Source organism: Panthera leo, chromosome D2 (genome assembly GCF_018350215.1).
Source record: "Panthera leo isolate Ple1 chromosome D2, P.leo_Ple1_pat1.1, whole genome shotgun sequence".
NCBI classification, from domain to species: domain Eukaryota; kingdom Metazoa; phylum Chordata; class Mammalia; order Carnivora; family Felidae; genus Panthera; species Panthera leo.
The window spans coordinates 74,196,868-74,219,242 of NC_056689.1; the positions used below are offsets into that span (position 1 = coordinate 74,196,868).

The following is a 22,375-nucleotide window of genomic DNA, read 5'->3' on the forward strand; positions in this document are numbered from 1 at the left end:
TCTTGTTCAGATTGCATAAATAATTATAATACTTGGGTCCGATTAAAAGCTACTTCTAGACATTCCTCGACGGGATAAAAACATTATGAAAATTAAATAAATACGGAGGAGAGTAAAAATAGTTTGTCAATCTGTTTGCCCAGAGATAATTATCACTGCTCATCCATACATGTTGGAGGTTTGCTTGAATACGTTTTTGTGAAAAAGAGAAAAGTTGTTATCTTGAAAGGAACTAAGCAGCGCCTAGAAATCGCTATCATGGTCTGGAGTGAACTAATCACTTCATCCTCAACCCTGAACACATTTATCCCACCTCCTAATTCTTCACCTAATTAGAGGGAAATGCAGAGCCGTCCTGGTCAGGGAGGTAGGGATTAGGGTTAAGAAAACACTTGTATTTGGAACCCCCCTACCTCCCCTGGTCAGTGTGAAAGATTCTCAAAGAATCTCCCAGCCTAGCTAATCCATGACCCTCAGCAGGGAGGAAGTGTTAACAATTTAGTTTAAAACTCACGCTCTCAGACAAATGCATCAAAAACGGCTTTTCTCCTTTGATTTGTAGGTATTAGTTGTTTTTCCAGGCCCCATTAAGGACTCTTCATCCTGTAGGGAAGGGGCATTAAGCCTTAGCAAGTTAGAGTTGTTCCCAGCTCTGTGTTATTCAAAGGCAATTTACACTAATTATTCGAGTCCACAGAGCTACCCATATTAGCGGAATGAACCATCTCAGCAGGTAAAAGTACTTTTGAAATGTTAATTTATTACCAAGGTATAAAAAAAAAAAAAATCCTTGAATTAAAGTAAAAAAAAAAATAGCCATTTTAAAGGATGAGACTGAGACAGTCTGTACCCCCCCCCTTTTTTTTATTTTCACCAACTCCTACATAATTACTTGTCTTTTAAAAAGTCGAGTTGTTAAAAACTAAGAAACTGAGGGTTGATGGGGGGGTGGGAGGGAGGGAAAGGTAGGTGATGGGCATTGAAGAGGGCACCTTTTGGGATAAGCACTGGGTGTTGTATGGAAACCAATTTGACAATAAATTTCATATATTAAATAAATAAATAAAAACTCAAGTTGTCAAGGCAAATGGCAATGCGTTCTCTGACATTATGGTTAATACAAAGCTCTAGCCTCGTTCGGTGCGTTTTTCTAGCCAGTTTTCCAAGGGAAGCCAAATGAGTCCCTGGCCGGGCCGCGTTCAGAAGCAGCGATGTGATTTTATGCCTCACAAAATCTGCTCGTGGGTGTTGGTTGCTGTTTCCCAGTCACTGACGTTTTCAATAGCCTCTTTCATGTTCCACCGCCTGTTCCAGAACAGCCTCTCTGGTCTGGAAGAAGTAAGGCAGCGACAACTTCTCCCGGAGCATTTGCGAATCCATCCAGCAAGGACAGACTATGCCAGAGGCTCCCAGTCTTTATCTTCCGGCGTATCCCAGGCACAAAAACCTCTTGTCATAGTCAGAGGCTCTGGCTTGTCTTCTGGCTCCAGCTCTCTCCCCTTCCCCTGTGAGTGGGTGAGAGAAGGGGTAGGGGAAGGAGGTTCTGAGGTTAGATTGCACGATTGGGAGAAAACGTGTCAGGAAAGTCCCAACAGCTGGGCTCTTTCCATTACAGGAAGCGCCAACAGCGACCCCTCCCGGTGACCTAAACGAGTCACAGGGTGCAGCTAGTTGTCCGGGAAGATTTTTCCCAGTCCTACTTCTTTCCTTCATTCGTTCAGCAAGCATTCATATACAAATGCATGAGAAACAATCTGTGCCCTCCTGGGGCTCAAAAGACAATAAGGGCGATATACACTTGAGGGGCTGTAACAGAGACATGAGAAGGGTGTGGGTAGCACCCACCGAAGGAAAGATCCAAGCTGCCTAACAAATACAGGAGACTTCTTACAAAAAAGTAAAATAAAGATGCCCTAAGCAGAAGGAAAGAGAACCCCACACTGAAAAGATAGAAGGCCCTGAGGGACACACGGCACAGCATATTCAGGGACCTCAAAGTTGGGCGGGGAAATGGAGGAAAGAAGTAGGAGACAAGACTGACAACTAGGTGGGCAAGCCCCCCCCCCCCCCCCCACTCAACTGTCCTGGGAAATATGGTGCATCTTCTCATAGACAACAGGTCTCCAGACTTTCCCGGTCAGGTATCCCCACCCCTAAGAAGAGATTTGATCATCCCCGGTGTATGTATATTTATGATTATACACATGTACTGATTTCAATCTATTATAATAAGTACTAGTCATGCTTATTCTGTTTCTTGTCTTTTTGATCGAAACATGTTACTCTAGCATTTTCTTTCCTCATCTCCATGTAATGTTGACGGTGTCGCCCCAATGTTGATGGGCCCAGGGAAACCCAAGGCCTGCCCCAGAGAACCTCCTGTCCATCTCAGTAAGGCGTACGTGCATCCACTTTCCTAATGCAACCGGAAGCTTGATCGCTTGCCAGGAGTTCTGACCTAACTAGGTCAGAAGCCGGTGAAGTGCAGTTACAGCAGGAGCCTGTATAACCGCTGGATGGACAGATGTGCTCTTAGCATCCCACGAGGGAAACCGAGCCCTGCGCCTCCTAATGCCTTCCTGACCCATACATCAGCACACCTGAGAGCATGTATCATAGACCCTAGGGTCTAGAACACGACCAGAAACCCACGAGGGCACCCATGGGTCAAATCTAACATAAAATCACAACAGAAACAAGTGTCAGCATCAATTAAAAAATATATAGGCCCCCATGGAGCTGGGAACTAATTTCTGAATTTGAATGATCTGTTAAATGCAGTTTTGCATAGATTCTTTACAAATCCCCCCAGTACACACACCTTAATTGTCACTGTGACCCAAGCGGTTCTAGAGTGATTAGGAACCCACATTGGATGCCCACAAGAAGCGTGATAAAACAGTTACTGCTAGGAGCCTTGAATCATAGTGACAAGGCTCTTTGCAAAACTTTGCCCTGGAACTCGTATTGGTACTCAGGTCGTTGGAAATCGTGTGCTCCTTTAGACTCTAGAAATGGCTAACAGAGTCAGGATGTCTCATGCTGCCACATCCATCCATCCATCCATCCACCCAACAAATGTCTATTGGTGTTGAATATCTACAGTGTGTATCAGGTATTCACACACAGCATTTATAGTGTGGAGATAGATAGATAGATAGATAGATAGATAGATAGATAGATATAGATATAATCACCTAGTGTTTAAATGGTACTGGGCCAGACAACAGGAGTTGGAGCTTCTAGAATGACTGTACAGAATGACTGTACTTCAACAGAAACCTCATCCCCCCATCAGTGCTCTCTTCACATCGGGTGTTCAAAATGCCTTTGCTTTTTTCATGTTTATTCTGAGAGATCGCGTGCGCAAACGGGGGAGGGGCAGACAGAAGGAGAGCCAGAATTCCAAGCAGTCTCCATCAGCGCAAAGCTCCATGTGGGGCTCCGTCCCACGAACCGAGAGATCATGACGTGAGCTGAGATCAAGGGTCGGATGCTTATAACCGACCGCGCCACCCAGGTGCCCCAAAATGCCTTTTTAAATCAAATAGTCACATTATGTCCGTCATCGTGTCCATTTCTACTTGGAGAATATGGTTTAAAAAAAATCTTATTTATTTGGAAATGATAACCCAGATGCTCTCTGAACTAGCTCTACCTTTTTTTTTTTTTTAAAGAAATGTATTCTATTTTTATAGATAGTGTAGCTGAATAGTGTATAAATAAGGAGGTAAGGTTTCAGGGGAACGTGAAATGCTTAGAGAAAAAATCACTTCCTATAGCCTCATAACACACCTTTGCCTGCAAATAATGGATATGAAATCACAAACCAATTGATTTAATCAAATGCCCTAAAGACCTTTAGAGACACAGCCCCGCGTTAATTGCAGAACATCCATAGAAGTAAGAATAGGACATTCCCATAAAAAATTTCTATGGTTCAAAGTACTCACTAGTTAATCTGGCTGCCCCCTCGCCACCACCATCATTTAGTTTGAATTAATGAGGATAGATTCACTAATGAAAGCCAAGAATTGTCTCCATTCCTATGAGACAAGACAGTCATGGAGAAGAGCTCTGTAAAATCATTTCCACGGCATATGCTGAGAAGCCAGAAGTTCTAAAGGTAGCAGTGCCTGGCTCAAGGCTTATGATCAGAAGGCGGTGAAATGAAGTTAGAACTGAGAGTTTTTTACTTTAAAAAGCATAAAGGAGCAGCACGGGTTTTTTTCAGATTGAAAAACATATTGAAAAATGTACCGTGAAATTAAAGCCCTGAAAATCTTTAAGGAATCTTTCATTATCTTAGGACCAGTGCAAAAATCGAAGCCTTGCATCGGCAAGAATCACAAGACATGTGTACAAGATATAAGGTTTGTTGATAAAGGTTGTGTTTACACCATGCATTTTCTATATGTAATACCTATCTGGATACCTTTAAAGTGGCTTCAAGTGGTAACCACATAGGATTTCTATGAAACTAGAGTCACTTCCTGTTGTGTCTTGAAACTTCATTCGTACAGAAAGGCAACACAATTCAGTCATAAAGCACGAGGATCGGGCCCCCCAGACTCAGCTCTCTCTCCCTAGCCGCTAAGGGGACTGCAGACAAATCTCTGTAGCCGGGCTAGAAAATAAAGGTTTGATTGGCTTGGCCTCCAAGGGCTTTGTCAGCGGTAAAATCGTGAAACTCCATATAGGAAGCATTCGCTATAGCCATCAGAGAGGAAAGCTGTGTACGAAAGCAAGTATTTCCAAAAATAGACATACGAAACGTTTTTTTTTTAACTTCGATTAAAGAGGGAAAGACATAGTTTTGTTTCAAGTACATACACACACACACACACACACACACACAGGCCTATACAGTATACATTTTGTGGGACGCAGCCGTGTTTTCCCCCACTTGAATAAAATGTGGCTTTGCAGGCATTCAGATCACATGACATTTGTGCACCTACCTACACAAGGCTGTTGGCTCTAGACAGCCCTTAATTCTAATTAATCCAAATCCAGCTGCAGCCGTGGGTGGAGGAAGAAAGACTAGAAATGAAGAAAGAAAATGAGACGTTAGCACGAATGCCTATCACATTGTGAATATCTGTTCATCTGCATAGTATTAATGATAGCGAATATGCAAACAGATGTTTCCTTCATTAAATTGTATATGCAAATGCTACTGGTAGGAGAGGTAATGTTGTCTTGGGGTTGAGAGTTCGTCGAGGGTAATTAAAGGTTAATCCAGTTTTCAGTTCAAGACTATTCGACAAGAGTGGCTGTAAAGAAAAATTGTCGCTTAACCTTCAATTCATTACCAATGGCACATGGATTTTCGACTAAAATAACATAAACATATGCGCTAATCATCACTCCCTCCCCCCACCACCAGTAAACACGGGCAAAGACTTGTGAGTTGAGCAAAGTTGAGTGAATAAGGAAAATTATGTTCCCTCAAAAAGTGTTCAGAACCCATCCAGAGTCGTAATCTCTAGTTTTTCATTGAAAAAACCTGAAGTACCTTACAGCATTGCCTCTTGAATAGAATTAAAAACATTGTTCTAAGATACTGCACGTGAGCTATCGGTCAATGAGTTGACCGATCTTGCCATAGCTACTCTTTCTTCCTGGGTGAACTGAAAGGGATAAAGTGTTTGGAACTTTTTTTTTTCACAGAAATGTGTAACTTGTCAGCTGGGATATTTTCACTTCCTGTTCTGATGAGAGGGAAAACATTGAGCAATGAGGGTCAGAGAGTTCCACACTGACAGGTCTGTGAGAAGCAATGCCACGTCTGTATAAACCACGTATCTGCAGGAAGAGTTGAAGAAAAGCAGAGGGAGAAGAGGTTTCCCTGTAGAATAATAAAGAGGATTTATTTTCTGATCAATAGTTACAAAGGGTTTGCCTTTGGTTTAGTGGGAATCGGGGTTCTGAAAGGGTAATCTCCTCTCCCCTTTACTTCTTTAGTCCTTGATTCTACGAGAAGTGCACAGTTATTCACTTGGCATAAAGACCCACGCAAAGCTAGTAAGCTGAGTACCTGAGGTCTCTGCTCCTGAAAATTAACTGTGTCCTGAGTGTTCAAAACGCCAATCAAAATGAAATCAAAAGTTGCATGGGCAGACAGATCCCTACCATTTAATCCTCATTATGCATTGAGGATTTTTAGTTAAACCCAAATTTAATTTTAGCTCTTATGCCACCGGAAAAACCAAAGCTCCTTTCAACGTTGCAATCCTACATTAAATCTAAATCAAATCTTGTATATAAAACTAAAAGGTCTTTTTTTTTTTTTTTTTTTTTGGTCCCACTTTCTCATAGGAAGCAGTGCTTGTTTAAGACATTAACAATTGCACTGGGAAAGAATGTATTTCTCAACAAAAATAAGCTCTGCTTAATTTGCCCCAAGCATCTTCTTCATAATATTTTAACAACACCTGCTTATTGACAAACCCAAAACAGAATGTAGCTACCATGAATCCAAGGGGATCCAATCCAGTTTTCTTCGTTTGTTTGGGTTTGCACGACACCAAATGATTTAACTTCTCCCCCCCCCCCATACTTATTTTTTAAAGATTTTATTTTTAAGTAATCTCTACATCCAACGTGGGACTTGAACTCACAACCCCGAGATCAAGAGTCACTCGTTCTACCAACTGAGCCAGCCAGGTGCCTCTCTACTTCCTTTATTGATTTTTTTTTTCTTCTCACTTTTTTTTTTTTTTTTTTCATCTCTGCCAAACTATTTGGTAGGCCTGCTAGGTGGAGAACAGAAAAAGGGGCCTGACCAAATCCTTTTCTGGGTTAACTATATCTCTCTTAGCAGGAAGTCGGTGCTTAAGGTGAAAGGGCAAATAAGCATGGCTCCCCCCGAGTGATTAGTACATAATAATATGCATTTTCCCCTGGGAATGTCCTAAGAGGGCTGCCCTCTCCCAGCTAATTCTGGGTAACGTTTGGAAATCTCCAGTCCTACTCCCAGGAGACTCTTTTGAAATACCATGGCCCCATGCTTCACTGTTTGTTAAGTAATTGAAAGATAATGACAATTATTACATATTAAGAAGGAGCCAAATTCCCCTGGCACCCAGCAGCCCCCACTAATACCGTACTGCTCAAAATAGCAGAGAGGCGATGTTGACGTTGAACCCGGGGAGCTAGGCTTTGGTTAGAAAACCTCCACCAGGGGGGCGCCTGGGTGGCTCAGTCGGTTAAGCGTCCGACTTCAGCTCAGGTCACGATCTCGCGGTCCGTGAGTTCGAACCCCGCATTGGGCTCTGGGCTGATGGCCTGGAGCCTGCTTCCGATTCTGTCTCCCTCTCTCTCTGCCCTTCCCCCATTCATGCTCTGTCTCTCTCTGTCTCAAAAATAAATAAAACGTTTAAAAAAAAAAAAGAAAAGAAAAGAAAACCTCCACCAGGGCCAGATGGTTTATTTTGCTAAATGCGGTGGAAACCACCCCCCCCCCCCGTATGTTTTGCAAGACAAGAAAGTAACAGTACGGACTCATAAGACAGTTGAGACAACTCAGCCTCACAAATACAGAAAGAAGAGATTCGCCTCTGCAGGGAAGTCAGACCTATAAGGGGAATCATGGGAGGTCACATGCAAGCCAGTACTGAGGCGGGCTCTGGGCAGTTGGTAATAATGCGACAAGTGCTGTGTATGGCCCCAACCCAACCCAAGCGTGTGAGTTCACCAGCAAAGCTCTCTGGTGTGGTGCCGAAACCCACATCCAAACGCTCCTCGCGAGCTCTGAGTCGGCACACCTCGACACTTCTCTCCATCCTCGAAGTCCTCATCTGTAAAATGGCAATTTTAGCTCCCCGGGTCGAAGGAGTGATATGTGGTTGACTAACAAAAAGGAAACACTTTGTCAAGGGTCAAAGAGCGTCAGACTCGGAGGGGTTTGTAGTGTTTGTATATACGTGCCTCAACCTCCAGTCCAGCTCCATAATTGGAACACTGTACCCACATACACCACTATTCTTAACCCTAATGGTTTGTTAATTTAACTCATTAGGGGCTCTTAGCACTTGAGAGGTGTTTAAACACACACACCAACAGTTAGTCTTTGGGGACCAAAGAATAACGGAAGCATCACGCATCACGTATCACTTTTCCAGGCTCGACAAACACCCATTCTGATGTGTTAATGGCCCCTGGTAAAGGCAGTAATTTTCCGTTAAGTCAAGCAAGCCACGGGTCCAAATGCAAACTCTCCACAAAGACACGATCTGTCCTTCCCTATGAGTCAGCCAGGAATAAACATTCACCCAGTACCATTTATGAATGAGTAACATAAACCTAAAGTAATGCGTGTAATATAAAATGTACGGTCAACAACTGTGCGTAATGTACAAAGCCCAGAGCCAGGAACCAGAAAACAAGGACAGGAGTCCGGCCTCTGCCACCGGTTCCCTCTGTGAACTCAGAAAATGTCACCACTGTTTTGTTTTTAATATCTTTATTTATTTTTGAGAGAGAGAGAGAGCAAGGGAGAGGCAGGCAGAAGATCTGAAGCGGGCTCTGCACTGATAGCAGGGAGCCCGACGCGGGGCTCGAACCCACGAAGTGTGAGATCGCGACCTGAGCCAAAGTCAGATGCTTCCCCGACAGAGCCACCCAGGCGCCCCCAAATGTTATCACTATTAACAGCGTATGTAACTACCAGCACTAATCCTTCTTTCAACGATGCTCAAGTTTGTCACCTGTAAAATGGGAACAATGTTTCTTGCAGCCAACCTCACAGTATGGTGACAAACGTAGTTTGCGGTGAGTACGTGACAAAGCACTATTTAAAATTTGAGGGCTTTTGATTCTGATAAATTAATCATTAGAGCGACTACACAGATTGATTCTGCCTCTCTGACTGTCGAGGGAGATCTGTGATCTCGAAGGGGACGAGGGAGCTGAATCCAGAGATGTGTGAACTATGTCTGCTTTACACAGTTTTTTTTTTTTTTTTTTTTTAATTGTAGGACAATATACCTAACATTTGCCATTTTAACCATTTTAAAGTATAGAATGGGGGCGCTTGGGCGGCTCAGTCGGTGAAGCGCCTGACTTCGGCTCAGGTCGTGATCTCGCAGTTCGTGGGTTCAAGCCCCGCGTCAGGCTCTGTGCTGACAGCTCAAAGCCTGGACCTGCTTGGGATTCTGTATCTCCCTCTCTCTCTCTGCCCCTCCCCTGCTCGCACTCTCTCTCTCTCTCTCTGTCTCTCTGTCTCTCTCTCAAAAATAAAGTATAGAATTGAGTGGCATTTAGTACATTCAAAACGTAACACAACCACCGCCATTGTCTAGTTCCAGAACACTTTCATCCCCCCAAAAGGAAACCCCCTTTTCCGTTAAGCAGTCACTCCCCATTCACCTCTCCCTCTAACCTCTGGAAACCTCTAATCTACTTTCTGCGTCTAGAGATTCTGGACATTTTATTTATATTAATAGAATCATACAAGGTTTGGCCTTTTGTGTCTGGCATCTTTCACTTAACGTAATGTTTTCAAAGTTCATCCCTGTTGTAGCAAGTGTCTGTGCTCTTTATGCAACAGTAAACCTAATATTCTTTACGCTACGTAGTCAACATGCCCAGTTGATAAAAATAATGATCTACTATTTATTGAGCACTTATTACGTGCCAGGCACTGAGCACTTTCCATACATGATCTCACACAGTCCTTACCAGATCAGCAGCATTTTACAGGTGAGAAAGCTAAGGCGCAGAAAGGTTAAGTAACTTGTCCGAGGTCACACAGCACTTAAGGGACTAGGAATCAAACCTGGGTTTGTCATATTCCAGAGCTCTTTCTTTCAATCATCGTATTTGGTATTTGCACAGCCCAAGAGGGCCAGGTCACAAAGAGCCCAAGTACGGCCAGGCAGCCAGTTATGGGGACCCCGGGGAGCCCTGAGGAAGCCCACGGAGGGAAGCCTCGAACAGAAGCTTGGCTCACCTCTCTGTCTTGCAAACTCCATCCTGGCTGGCAGCAACAAGCCTCCGAGAGCCCAACTGGGGCACAAGCGCCCCCGGGGAACAGTCCCTGCGACTTCCGGGCTCCACCCCAGCCCAGAGCCTGGCATTTGGCTGCCCTCTTCCTGAACCAGGCATGGCGGAGTGGCCGTCGGACAACTGAAACGCTCTGATCCTTTTGCCAGAGGTCCAGGCTTGGCAGGGCTTCTGTACCTCAGTCCTGGAAAAGTGGTCTCTCTTTGGCTACACATCCCATCAGCCTCTTCTCACATGCTGCACACACACAAACAGTACAAACCTGAAGACTAGAGCCTAACTACGTGACTTGAAGACATACACAACACCCACCAGTGACGGGAGCCCCAGGGACAAGCGGGGACTCAGCTGACGTTTGCCAGGCTGGCAGCGTAAAGAAACTGACGCTGTTTCGCAGCAGGTGAACATCGGCAAACATCTCCCCTTTCGTACGCTGCTCCTGGATGCTGGGGAGACAGAGTTCGTCTTCAGACATCGTCTCGCTATTCTTCAACCTCCCAACTGTAACTGGTGTAAATGATATTGACCGGAAGGTGGTATTAAGTGGAAGGAGCGTGGAATTAGGAAGAACAGGACTCTGAAACCAGGCCCCACTGCTAAGTAAATAAATGTAGGGAGACCTGGGGTAAATCATTTCCCTTCCTAACACCCCACCTTCTGCATGGGCCTTGAGGAAGGAACCGGTGACCGTTCGCGGGGCCGATCGTCCACAGCTGGAAGAGCCAAGCTTCTAGAAGGCCATTCTGTTCAAGCGCCGCACGGGTGAATTTCTTGATTTGCTGTCAGGGCAAGGAGGGCTGGGAGGGCAAAGCAGTCCTGGACGCACTTGCTCAACGATGAGGTTCTCCACCTCCTGGGGGCCCAGGACAATGAAACAAGAATCAGGATTCTCCCCACACAGCGCGGCAGGGAAGATCGGATGCCGTAACTTAGCGTCCAGTGTGCGGGCGTGAAGCAGGGGGTTCGAGAAACGTCAGTTCTCCTTCCACCTTGGGGATAAAAATACAACAACAACATCTTGGTGTTATTTTATTCAGCCGGGCCCCAGGATTTAAAGACTGGACCCCCAAAATACCGAACGAGACAAAAACTAATGCGGAGGAAGGCTGGATGGGCTCCAAGGACAGCTGAAAGAAAGGGAGAAAGACGTTCCCGTCTCAGCGATGTTTCAATAAATAAATCACCTGCTCTAAGTGGAAGACAGAAGCCTCGAGCGGGTAGGAGCCAGCCCATCTGATGATGGCTCAGCTCACGGGTTCTTGGTGACTAAGCGTCATTGATTGAAGGGCACTGATTTATGAGAAACTAATGTCCTAATTCTGTGGGCCTCAGGTGAAAATGAAACACGAAACTTTAGATCATGACCTGTAATTATCTGCCAGCTCATAGATGGATCTCCGAGTTGCAAGAGAGACACAGATTTCATTTCACTGGGGTTGCAGTGAGGCTGGGAGTTCTACACGGGTCCCGCTAACATTCTCATTTCCATGAAACCTGCGGGAAGTCGGGAGGACCTGGAAGGAAGAGGTTGGGACTTAGAGTAACACCATCTGAGCTTGCAGCTGGACTCCAACACTGACTGTGTGACCTGAGCAAGTCCCTTAACTGCTCTGAGCCTTAGTTTCTTCATCTGTAAAATGGCGGTAATGATGATACCTCCCGGGGTTATTTGAGGGCACAAATGAGGGCAGGGATGTCCAAGTTCTGTGCTTAAAGCAGGGTCCACCCTGAGGAGTTCTGAGCCCACTCCCCATTTCAGAGCCCAGAACCTTCTGCCAGGTGCCAGGTGTGGGCAAAAAGCAGACCTTGGCACAGTTTTTTCCAATTGTCCAAAAATATCTTCCCTGAGGAATAGTTTCCCGGGAACAAGCTGAGGGGTGTGTGTGTGTGTGTGTGCGCGCGCGCACGTGTTCTGAAGTGCATGAAATTTGTCAACAAAATCTTTACTAAAAATGGAACTTTTGCACGTCTAATTGCAGAATTTTGCAAAACAAAACAGAAGATATCTTGCCTGCCTCCAGGCATATCCGAGGGGATTAATTTGTCACTCTTCAAAAACAACTCTTCGGAGGGATACCCTCTTTGATTCTCTATTCTCACATTAATTAGTTGTAGAAGGAACACGGAACACACTGGGTAGAGGAGAAACGAGGAGAAATAAATCTGCCACCCCTCTCAAGAGGGAGAAACCGGGAGGGGAGGGGGGTGCGCAGGGCCCGCGGGGATCACCACTCAAGCCTGCAGTCCCCAGCGTCCCTCCCAGCGTCCCTCCCAGCCTCCGAAAGGAGAAAGGACAATAGAGAAGATTGCTTAACAAAAATATTTCTTTGAAGCCTAGTAACCCCCAGTACCAAATGCTTTCGAGAGTAAAATCATAGACCTAGCTGATTTTACTGATTATGGAAGAAGCTGACTGGATTTGGAACTGGATCCCAAATCAGATACACACCAGAGTTTGAGATTATTGTTGAGGCCCAACGTTGAATGCTATCCGTACTCCGATAATCGCCCGATTGGTTTGTCCTGATCAGAATCTTTTTTTTCCTTCCCCTCCCCCATGGGTTTCTGTTATGTTTCTCAGAATCTTGATCTGAAGGTATTGGTTTCAGATTCCTCAGAAGCTATTGTAAGTGATGACTTTTTAATGGAATTTTTTTTTTTTTTTGAGTAAAGTTAAGGTTTGCTCCTGTCATTTTGTGTTGCCCGAATACGATGATTTTCCTTTAAAACATTTATACATGTTCGTCAATTTTCATCTTTCAAAAAAAACCCCCAGTATGTGTTTTATTGGCCGGAAAGCACATTTCTGTCACTAAATTACACACAAGCCGTCTTTGCAAGGGGGACGGTTCCTTCCTTTAGTCCCAAGCGAGCAGATGCGAGGAAGGCTGAGTGTAGATGGCAGGACACCCCACTGTCCCCCACTTTTTCCCGGGGCCCCTACCGCAAGGCTCCAGAAGCCAAGTCCCCTGCCTGCTTATTTAAGATAATTACAACATGTGTTTCTTCCCTGCTGGCTCTGCTGAGGCAGAAAATACTTCATCGTTTACTTCAGTCATGAGAATAAAGCAAAAATTCTGGAACATAAACACCATTTTTTTCTACGCATTCAAAGGCAGGGCTCAGGGTGAGTTTGTGAATAATAAACCGAAGTTGGCAATCAAGCTAATAAGTATGAAGTTGCTGGGGAGAGAAGTCCTGCGGGGGCTCTGAACTGAAGGGGGTGCCCGGGGCTTTTGTCCTCTTGTTGGTAAATAACAGCCCTTTATTTACATACAGTTGTTTCCGTTTCAAAAGATATTCAAAGCCCGGGTAGTTTCTGCAGTGGATTTGCATGGAGAGGGATATATCTGTGAATTTTTAAAGAGATTTTGCCCTGGAGAGTCGTAGGCCAGTCGGCCGAGGTTGCAAGGGGGGAAAGGAGGCTCACGTGATTACCAGGGAGGCCAGGGCTGTAAACAGGCGCTTTCTTTCTGAAATCAGAATTACCCCAGTGGCTATTCTTCTGCGGCCCCCGAGCTCAGTGAGATCCCAGGGCCAGGCGCCTTTTGGGTTAAGAAGAGAACTCTGAACTGAATTTCTTCTCCTCTTCTCCTCGTAGCTAGGGAAAGCAGCTGATGCGGGGCATCTCCACTGGAACTCTTCAGACTTGAAACATTTTCCATTTGAAGCTTGTAGCAATAAAAACCTTTGGTAATGAGTTCCCTGCCCCGACAGAAGTCCTGCATCCAATTTGTACGCCATCCTGGTTGAAATGGTTTACAAGACGGAGAGCAAAAAATCTGAAGGAATGTTCTAGAGAAAGAACGAAGTGCTATCGTTGAGATCTTTATTGATGGGAAGAAAAAGCTAAAACATTACCTCAGAACGCAAGACTGCATCAGTCAGATATAAGGTAAATCTATTCTAGTGGTGAAACATCAGAAACACATAATCCTTTCTCAAAGCCCTTTTGTTATTTTAATGTCCAACAAATTATGCCTTTAAAAAGAAGAAGAAGAAGAAGAAGAAGAAGAAGAAGAAGAAGAAGAAGAAAAACACTTAGACTTGAGAGGTTTCTTTTGGTCCAGTAGAAGTAATTTCAAACCGGTTAAAAAAAGTTTTAATTTTCTGGAACCCAGTCTTTACTGTGCTGGCCAAGCATACACACGAGGCTAAGGTAATTTTTAGCTTCAATAGAATCGGGTACAGTGACCATCAAGAGAGGCTTCAGGTTGCTATGGCAACGGTAGTCCTAAAAAGTACTCACGTTAAGCAAGGCATTTGGGGGTTGCTAATTTGAAACTTTTGCCGTTATAGTGTTTTTTGTTTTTTTTTTTTAAGTGGAGGAGTGTGGACAAGTAAGTTGCAATAGTCACTGTCTTGTCCTTGCTCTTGACGTCGGTCCTATCACAGGGATCCTGGTTACCTATCCTCTAAATGACTTTGAAAGAGTAGTAAGAAATACGGAAATTATGAAGAAAATTGGGCAAATGGCAAAAAAAATAGAAATAAAGAAAACCTGTTTCTCTGTAGAAGCTCTTCCATGGGAAGTCCCTCAAGGGAAGGCCACGAGAGGAGGCCAGGTGGAGAAGGGCTGTGGCTTCTGGGTGTCCGCCCCGGGCTTGCTGCTGAATATAAAGGTCAGTGGGTGGGACCCTGCCCTCCAGGACCAGAAATTATGTGCCCGCCGACACCTCATAAGGTCTCAGGCGATGAGGGCAAAAGCACAAATCAAGGGCTCTATTTTCAAAATCTATGAACTACAACTTGGCCTTTCCTTGATAACCCAGAGTTGGAGGTTAACCAGCAGACATGTACGAGGTGCCTAAGTGCATGCTCAGGCCACATACTCTGTCTGGGGAGAAAAAAAAAAAAAAAAAAAAAACATGCTTGCACTTGTGGAAGTTTTATTCCAGAGATGGGGGTCGAACAAAAAATGTAATAAATGAAAGATAGACGGGTGATAGGTGACAGGGAGAAAGATGATAGATAAAGGGATAGCTAGATAGATGATAAAGTGATAGGTTAGAGAGATGATAAAGTGATAAACTAGATTATAGATAAAGTGATAGATGATAGATAAAGTGATAAGTCAGGTCGATAAATGACAGATGATAGATAATAGATGATGATAGATGGATGATAGATAATAGATAGATGATGATGATAGATACATAGATGATAGATAGTGACCTCAGACTTCAAAGCTCAAATTGCTTCATTCTCTTACCCCTTCCCTCAAGTCAGCCCCTCTTCTTCATCAAGGAAGTGTGCCTTGCCCCAGAAAGAGCCCTGCCCATTTCTCATCTGTTAGCTCTGAAGTCATGTGATTGGGGGAAACAGATGACCCAACCTGCGGGACCCGGGTCTCGAGAAGGCTGAGGGTCTGCACCACGAGGAATCCCATCACACACGTAACTGTGTGTTACCGGCCTTTTACACCACGACTCTCTTCACGTCGGGGCCACGTGGTGTCACGTCCGAATTCGTTAATACTCGCTGGCACCTGGCCCGTCGTGCAGCAGGATCCGTGCAGGTCCGACAAATGCAGGAGCCGGCTGTGAGTTCTCTCTTTCGTGGGCAAATGCCTCTCCCCTTCTTCATGGATGGTTCTCATCCATCGCTTGTGGATGCCGGATAAGTGAGGGTTGGCGTGAACACTCGCACATTCGGAGGCGTGTTTTCTACCAGAGCGTTTCCAAATCCTTGACCTCCCTTGCGTCCTGACAACAACCCTTTGAGGTCCTTAGAGAAAGTGCTGTTAGCCTCCACTTGGAGATGGCGCCGGCAGATGGAAAGAAGTTAAATGAGCCGCCACAGTGACAGCAGACCCCTAGATCTAGGGGCCCTGAATCCAAGTTCCCACGTGGCCGGGGGCTACCTGCGGAGTGGCCAATGACAGCGGGGGCCGGTGGAGGTTAGGAATTGCTTCAGGAACGTGAGAACTGGAGGGCGAGGGCAGGAGACGGAGCCACCCATCAACAGGTATGTTACACGAATTAACTCGGGAATTAACCTGGTGGGGGCAGCGCGTGTGAAAAGGTGCCTAATGAGCGCGGAGGGCCCCATGCTCAGGAGTCGGGGGTCCTGCTGGTCGCGGGTGCGGCAGTTCCCTGGGCCTCCGTCTAAACCCTGAGGGCACACGGCGTACTCCGGGGGGGCAGGTCCCGTGAAGGTGACACCTCTTCCTCTCCTCTTTTCATCCCTCAACTCAGGCACCGGGGGGGGGGCTCTGGGACTCGGGGGAGGGCAGTACTCAGCTCAAAGTTAGTCACACTGCTTTCGCTGGACCTATTTTTCCATTTCCTCTCTATTTTTATGGCAAACGATGCTGAGTTTTCACCCCTCGTGCGAATATCAAGGTTTCATTTCAGACAAACGTATTCAAGTAGACGGAGTGAATTATGAGAATGAAAAAGTTACGTTAGTGGCATTAGAGGTGGGACACAGATATCGCAAAGGTCCTAAAACTGGCTCAGGAATGAGTGACGGAGGGAGAGGCCGGGCCCGACGGCCTCAAGGATCCCCCTGCTTGGAAAATCAGTGGAGAATGGTAGTTAGGAATCTGGGCTCTGGAGCCAGACTGTCTGTATCCACAGTCCTGGCCCTGCCACTCCCCCCTGCATAGATCTGGGCAGGTTACTTAATCTCGCTGTGCCTCACTTTCCTTATCTGCAAAATGGGAAGGGTAGCACCCCCACCTCAAAAGATTGCTACATATTACACTTACGAGAGTTCAAGGCTCCGTATGTGTTTCCTGTTATTACCACTTGATTGGACTACACACGCCAAGGACTTTTGGAAGACAGAGTGGGGTCCCCGTGACCAGACTCAACGGTTTACCAGATCCCACCAGCTCATACACACCGTCTCGATCCCTGAACACATAATCCCGGTGCCCCTCCCCCCGCTTCCTGTTGGAAAGCAAGCCTTCCCTAAATGAAGGGGTGGGGGGGGGGGGCTCCATCCTTGAGCCACACAGAATGGTGCAAAAGTGCCCAGGTGGTATTTGTCTTCTCGTCGCTTCTCTGAGCCCCTACAAGAGTCAGCTGTGAGCCACATGTTAAATCATCTCCTGAGCCAGAAAGAAAAAAGGAAAAGAAGAATTATGAAGTCAGAGCAGAGCAAATAGCAGTGCTCCCATTCACTGTCCTCCCCCGGCGGTTCCCTCCGTGGCGGCCCCCTCCCCCACTTCGGGTCCCGTTTGATATCCTCTGGGACAAACCCTGTTGGTTTTCCCCACCAAGAGTGGCAGCGCAGCATCCTTTGAGACCCCAAAACCTGGCGGAGGCCCCGGGGGTGAGGGGCTTTGCCGGTGACCGTGGGACACCCGCTCGCTTTCTTCTGGTGTAAGTGAACATTCTCCTGAGGTCAAATGTGCAAGCGGGGCCATTCTGAACAGGCTGAATTTTCACTTACGATTTACGGCCCCCCCCCAACTCATCAAACAGAGGTGCATGAGATGCTCCCCACTGGCCTGCACTCCCTGGTGGCAGAGAACAGGTAACAGCTAAGAGACCGACTTGGAAAAGTTATTTAAAGGGAAATGTTACCTGTATTCTTTTCCAAGGAGGTGTGAAGATGCCCAGGTAGCTTGGTCGCTGTATACACACAGCATCAGAAGGCATCCTGGGTCGTTTCTGTGCGGTGATGAGAAACAAGGAGCCGGCTGCCACCGGCACTGGGTGCAGAGAGGGCCATGGTATAGATCACAGTCTTTCCAGCAAAGCAGGGCCTTCCAGATTCTTGACCTGCTGTTCTTAGCACCGTGGCAAACAAGCGACCCCCCTTTCTCCAGCTCCCTCCCATCCTTGATATTTCCATTTCCACTCCCACGGGACAACGGTTCACCAAGTCATAGGGGCAGAATTTAGTACGACCAGGGAGTGAGATAACAGAGTGCTTCCGAGCGTGGCTTCTGAAGCCAGACGGCCTGAGTTTTGATCCCGGGTTTTCTGCATCCGGAGCAAACGACATTTATCAAACTCTTAGTGCCTCGGTTTCCTCGTTTATAAAACAAGGATAATCGTACAGGGGTTGTTGGGAAGATTCAATGGGCTGATACACGTAAAGCACTGTCAACAGCGTCTGTAACCTAGCAACGACAGGGCAAATGTCAGCAACCATCATTTTCTAGAAAAAGCAAGTATCCCACTCCAAGAGGGGCCCCAGTGATTCCAGTCCCCTGGCATTCACCGGCTCACAAAGTTCCTTCCGCATTGAATCGGGCTGACTGTGACCGATAGGCCATTGAGGAAATGGTGGAGGAAATGGTGGAGGAAATGGCGGACCTGTCTAGGGTGGGTCATGAAAGTCACCTTGTCGAACAGCCGCCATCCGAAGACGGGAGGATCCACTTCCAAGGTGGCTTATTCACATGGCTGGCAAATTAGTGCTGGCCATTGGCAGGGTGTCTCATGTCCTCCCCACACAGGCCTCCCCGTAGGGTGGTTTGACTGCCTTCACACGTGGCAGCTGGCAAGTGACCCAAGAGAGTGCATACTGTTAATACTGTTGTCTTGGGGCGCCCAGGTGGCTCTGTCGGTTGAGCGTCCAACTTCGGTTCAGGTCATGATCTCACGGCTCGTGGGTTCGAGCCCCGCGTTGGGCTCTGCGCTGACAGCTCAGAGCCTGGAGCCCGCTTCGGATTCCGCATCTCCTTCTCTCTCTGCCCCTCCCCTGCTCATGCTCTGTCTCTCTCTCTCTCTCTTTCTATCAAAAATAAACATTCAAAAAAAATTTTTTTAAATACTGTTGTCTTATCTTACATTTAATTTCTTATTCTCAAGAAAATAGTCCATATTTTCTTGAATTTTATTACAAGTACCAAGCAGAAGCTATCCAAAAACTTTGTTTGTTGCTTCCTGAGGTACATATTTTCCAAAATAATGGTCTTGTGCTAATGCTCCAGGCTGTGTTCTCCTCTTCCTAAGCGATAGGCCATCCCTTTTTTTATTCTCTCTCTCAATCAGATGCCTCATATTCTCTCTCCTATTTCTTCCTTCTTTCTCATCCTCCCCTTCTTCCTCCTCCTTTCTAATCCAGGAATAAAGAAGGTCTCTACCTATGTTTGCTCTTTGCTCCTAAACATAGTAGATGGACTCTCTCTAGCCCCTTCATTTAACAGTTTTCTTGCTTTCTGATAAAAACTCTCTTACGGAGCTTGTGGGAGGTTGGTATCAGTTAGCTTCGCTGCGTAACAAACTACCCAAATGTCGGCGGCTTACTATCTCAATGATTTATTATTATTCACATCTGTGCTCCTGCTAGGATTTAGCTGACCTAGGCTGGGCCCAACTGCTCTGCTGTAGACATCTTGGCAGCTCTCACTGCAGGTGTGTTGGTTGACTGGGGCGTCCCCATTCCGTGTATCTTTCACCCTCCTTTGACCATCTTCCTTTGCCCTCTTATGCCTAATGTGGGCATATTTTTCTTATAGTGATGTAGATGCACCGAATGACAAGTGGAGACATGAGCCCAGGATCAGAGCTGGCATGCTGTCGTTTCACCTATGGATCATTAACCAAACAAGTAGCACGGCCAAGCCCAAGTTCAAGAAGCATGCAACTATATTCGGCCATTCTGCATGGAGATAGAGGAAGAATAGAAAGTCACTAGGAAAAGTTGAATACAGGAGGTGTAAAGAATTGAGGCCAGTAATGCCCCACAGTGGTTCAAAAATGAACAAGAAATCTCTTGGGGCGCCTGGGTGGCTCAGTTGGTTGAGCGTCCGACTTCGGCTCAGGTCATGATCTCGCGGTCCGTGGGTTCGAGCCCCGTGTCGGGCTCTGTGCTGACAGCTCAGAGCCTGGAGCCTGTTTCAGATTCTGTGTCTCCTTCTTTCTCTGACCCTCCCCTGTTCATGCTCTCTCTCTCTCTCTGTCTCAAAAATAAATAAATGTTAAAAAGAAAATTAAAAAAAAAAAAAGAAATCTCTTGACTTGGCATTTGCCTTTAAGGATCCAAGAGAAAAGACTTCAAAGGGATGGTCTGAGGGGTGCCTGGGTGGCTCAGTCAGTTAAGCGTCCGGCTTCGGCTCAGGTCATGATCTCGCGGTCCGTGAATTCGAGCCCCGCATCCGGCTCTGTGCTGACCGCTCAGAGCCTGGAACCTGCTTTGGATTCTGTGTCTCTCTCTCTCTCTCTGCTCCTCCCCTACTCATGCTCTGTCTCTCTCTCTCTCCTTCAAAAATAAATAAAAACATTTTAAAAATTTAAAAATAAATAGACAAAGGGATGGTCTGAGAGCAAGAAGGGAATCAGGAAGAACGGGTGTACCACCTGAACACAAAGCAGCCCAGCCTATCTCCACCCATCGCTCTACATGCTCAAGTCTATCTGACCCACCCAGAAACTGTTCAAGCCTGCTAATAGAGTCTCTCATAGAGCCAAGCTCCCGATGCTTGCTTCCTCCTGCAGTCGTGCAAGGAAAACCCACACAGGGTTGATGATTTCCGAGCTGGTCCAACCACACCACGTAAATCCGTTAGCCCTCATGTGGATCAGCTCTTGCACAAACGAGCACATGTGTGGACAGTGCTTCCTGGAAACTTCATTGTTTTTCATTGCAAGTACATGCCTTGCCAACAGGTACACATGGGCAGCTCCCCAGTGGACTTCATTATGACAATGAGCAGAACTTTCTCTACAGGATAAAAATTCGCCTCCCCCAAAGGACAGAGCCCAGCCTACCTTCCGGATTCCAATGATACTCACTGTCTGCTTGGGAGTTCTTCAGAGGAGACCACATTTAAGGCAGACTGTGTGTTCTGCCTGCTCAGAAAAGCATGGAGGGTTCCTGATAGAAGGAATAGTACAGCTTATCTAGTGTGGGGTCGGCGGACTTTTCTGTGAAAGGCCAGATAGTACCTATTTTAGGTTGTTGTGGGCCATACAGTCTCTGTGGCAACTGCTTCACTCTGTCGTTGTAGCACGAACGCAGATACAGACAACACGTGAACAAGTAAGCAAGGTGCTCCGACAAAACTCTCTTTACAGAAACAGCTGGCAGATCAGACTGGGTCCACGGGCCACTCGTGACTGGCTGACCTCTGTTCTAATCTAACCCTTCCTTTTGTGTAAGTGGAAACGGAGACCTCAGTCTCCTTCTCCTGCCATCACTGAATCTCGCATCACCGAATCCTACATCTAACCGTGGCAATGGCCTTTTGGTACCGTGTTTCTTCGACTGGATGTACTCAGCGGGGGCGCCCCAGTGTGAGTGTGCTGAGTGGTTAGCACCCATGCCTCTCTGGCTGGTAAACATTTTAAATATCACCCTCGCCTTTTTTTTTTTTTAATGTTCAAGACTTCTGCAAGACTGAGAGCTCTTTGAGGTTGAACCTTGCATCATCCATGTCGTAACCCCAGTGACTTTGCAGCTCAGCCTCTCATGCCTCAGAAGAGCACGATTTAAACGAACGAAAGAGAGGGGCACCACCTGGGTGGCTCAGTGGGTTAAGCGTCCGACTCCGGCTCGGGTCATGATCTCGCGGTCCGTGAGTTCAAGCCCTGCACCGGGCTCCGTGCCGACAGCTCAGAGCCTGGAGCCTGCTTTGGCTTCTCTGTCTCCCCCTCTCTGCCCCTCCCCTGCTCAGGCTCTGTCTCTCGATAATAAACAAGCATTAACAATTTTTTTAAAAATCGAAGGAATGAAAGAGATCCAGAAAAGAGAAAGGACTTGACCAAGGTCACGTAGTCTAATAAACAGCAGCGCAGGGACCCGACCCAGGTCATGACGTTGCAATCGCTCTGTGTTAATACAGTGTTATCTGCCACTGGTGAAATATAAGCCTGGCTAAGGGGTTGGAGAATCACAGGAACGCTGGTGAAGCCAGCAAGCACCTACTAAGAGCCCTGCAAGTTGCAAAGTCCTATGCGAAATGCTGCGGGCAGGGAGGGCCGACCTTCAAGGAGGCTGTGGTCCGCAGGGAGATACACACGAAAGTAGCTCTAAACCCGGTGCTTATCTCTACCTACCGGGTAGATTCAGGAAGATTCTGGTTAACTTTGATTTTCTACCTCTCCCTGGCTTGGCTCTCCACTACATGTATAATTACACACCCACCCACACACTCACACACTCACACACACACACACACACACACTCACACTCGCACACACACACACACACTCACACACACACACACACACTCACACACACACACTCACACACACACACACAGAGCCTAAACTGTCGTTGAAGAGTCTAATGTCTAGACCAGGTTTCTGGACCTGAAGCTTTGCGAACAACCCCTTCCCAACCTGGGGCTTTCTGCATCTTCCTTAAATTATATACACATATGTGTGCATTTTTTAAAAAAGAGGGCACATAGATATCTTTCAGATAATTACAAGAATCCATGATGCCCAAAACCTTAACCATA

At 46.4% G+C, this 22,375-nt stretch overlaps 1 long non-coding RNA gene across 1 annotated transcript; it reads right to left on the minus strand.

The window, feature by feature from the left end:
- Nucleotides 1-1,106: 1,106 nt before the first annotated feature.
- Nucleotides 1,107-10,431, minus strand: LOC122202466. The gene is made up of 3 exons (XR_006194682.1): nucleotides 9,956-10,431; nucleotides 4,962-5,043; nucleotides 1,107-1,505 (listed from the first exon to the last, which is right to left on the minus strand). It is a non-coding gene; the product is annotated as an uncharacterized LOC122202466 (long non-coding RNA).
- Between the last annotated feature and the right edge of the window lie 11,944 nt (nucleotides 10,432-22,375).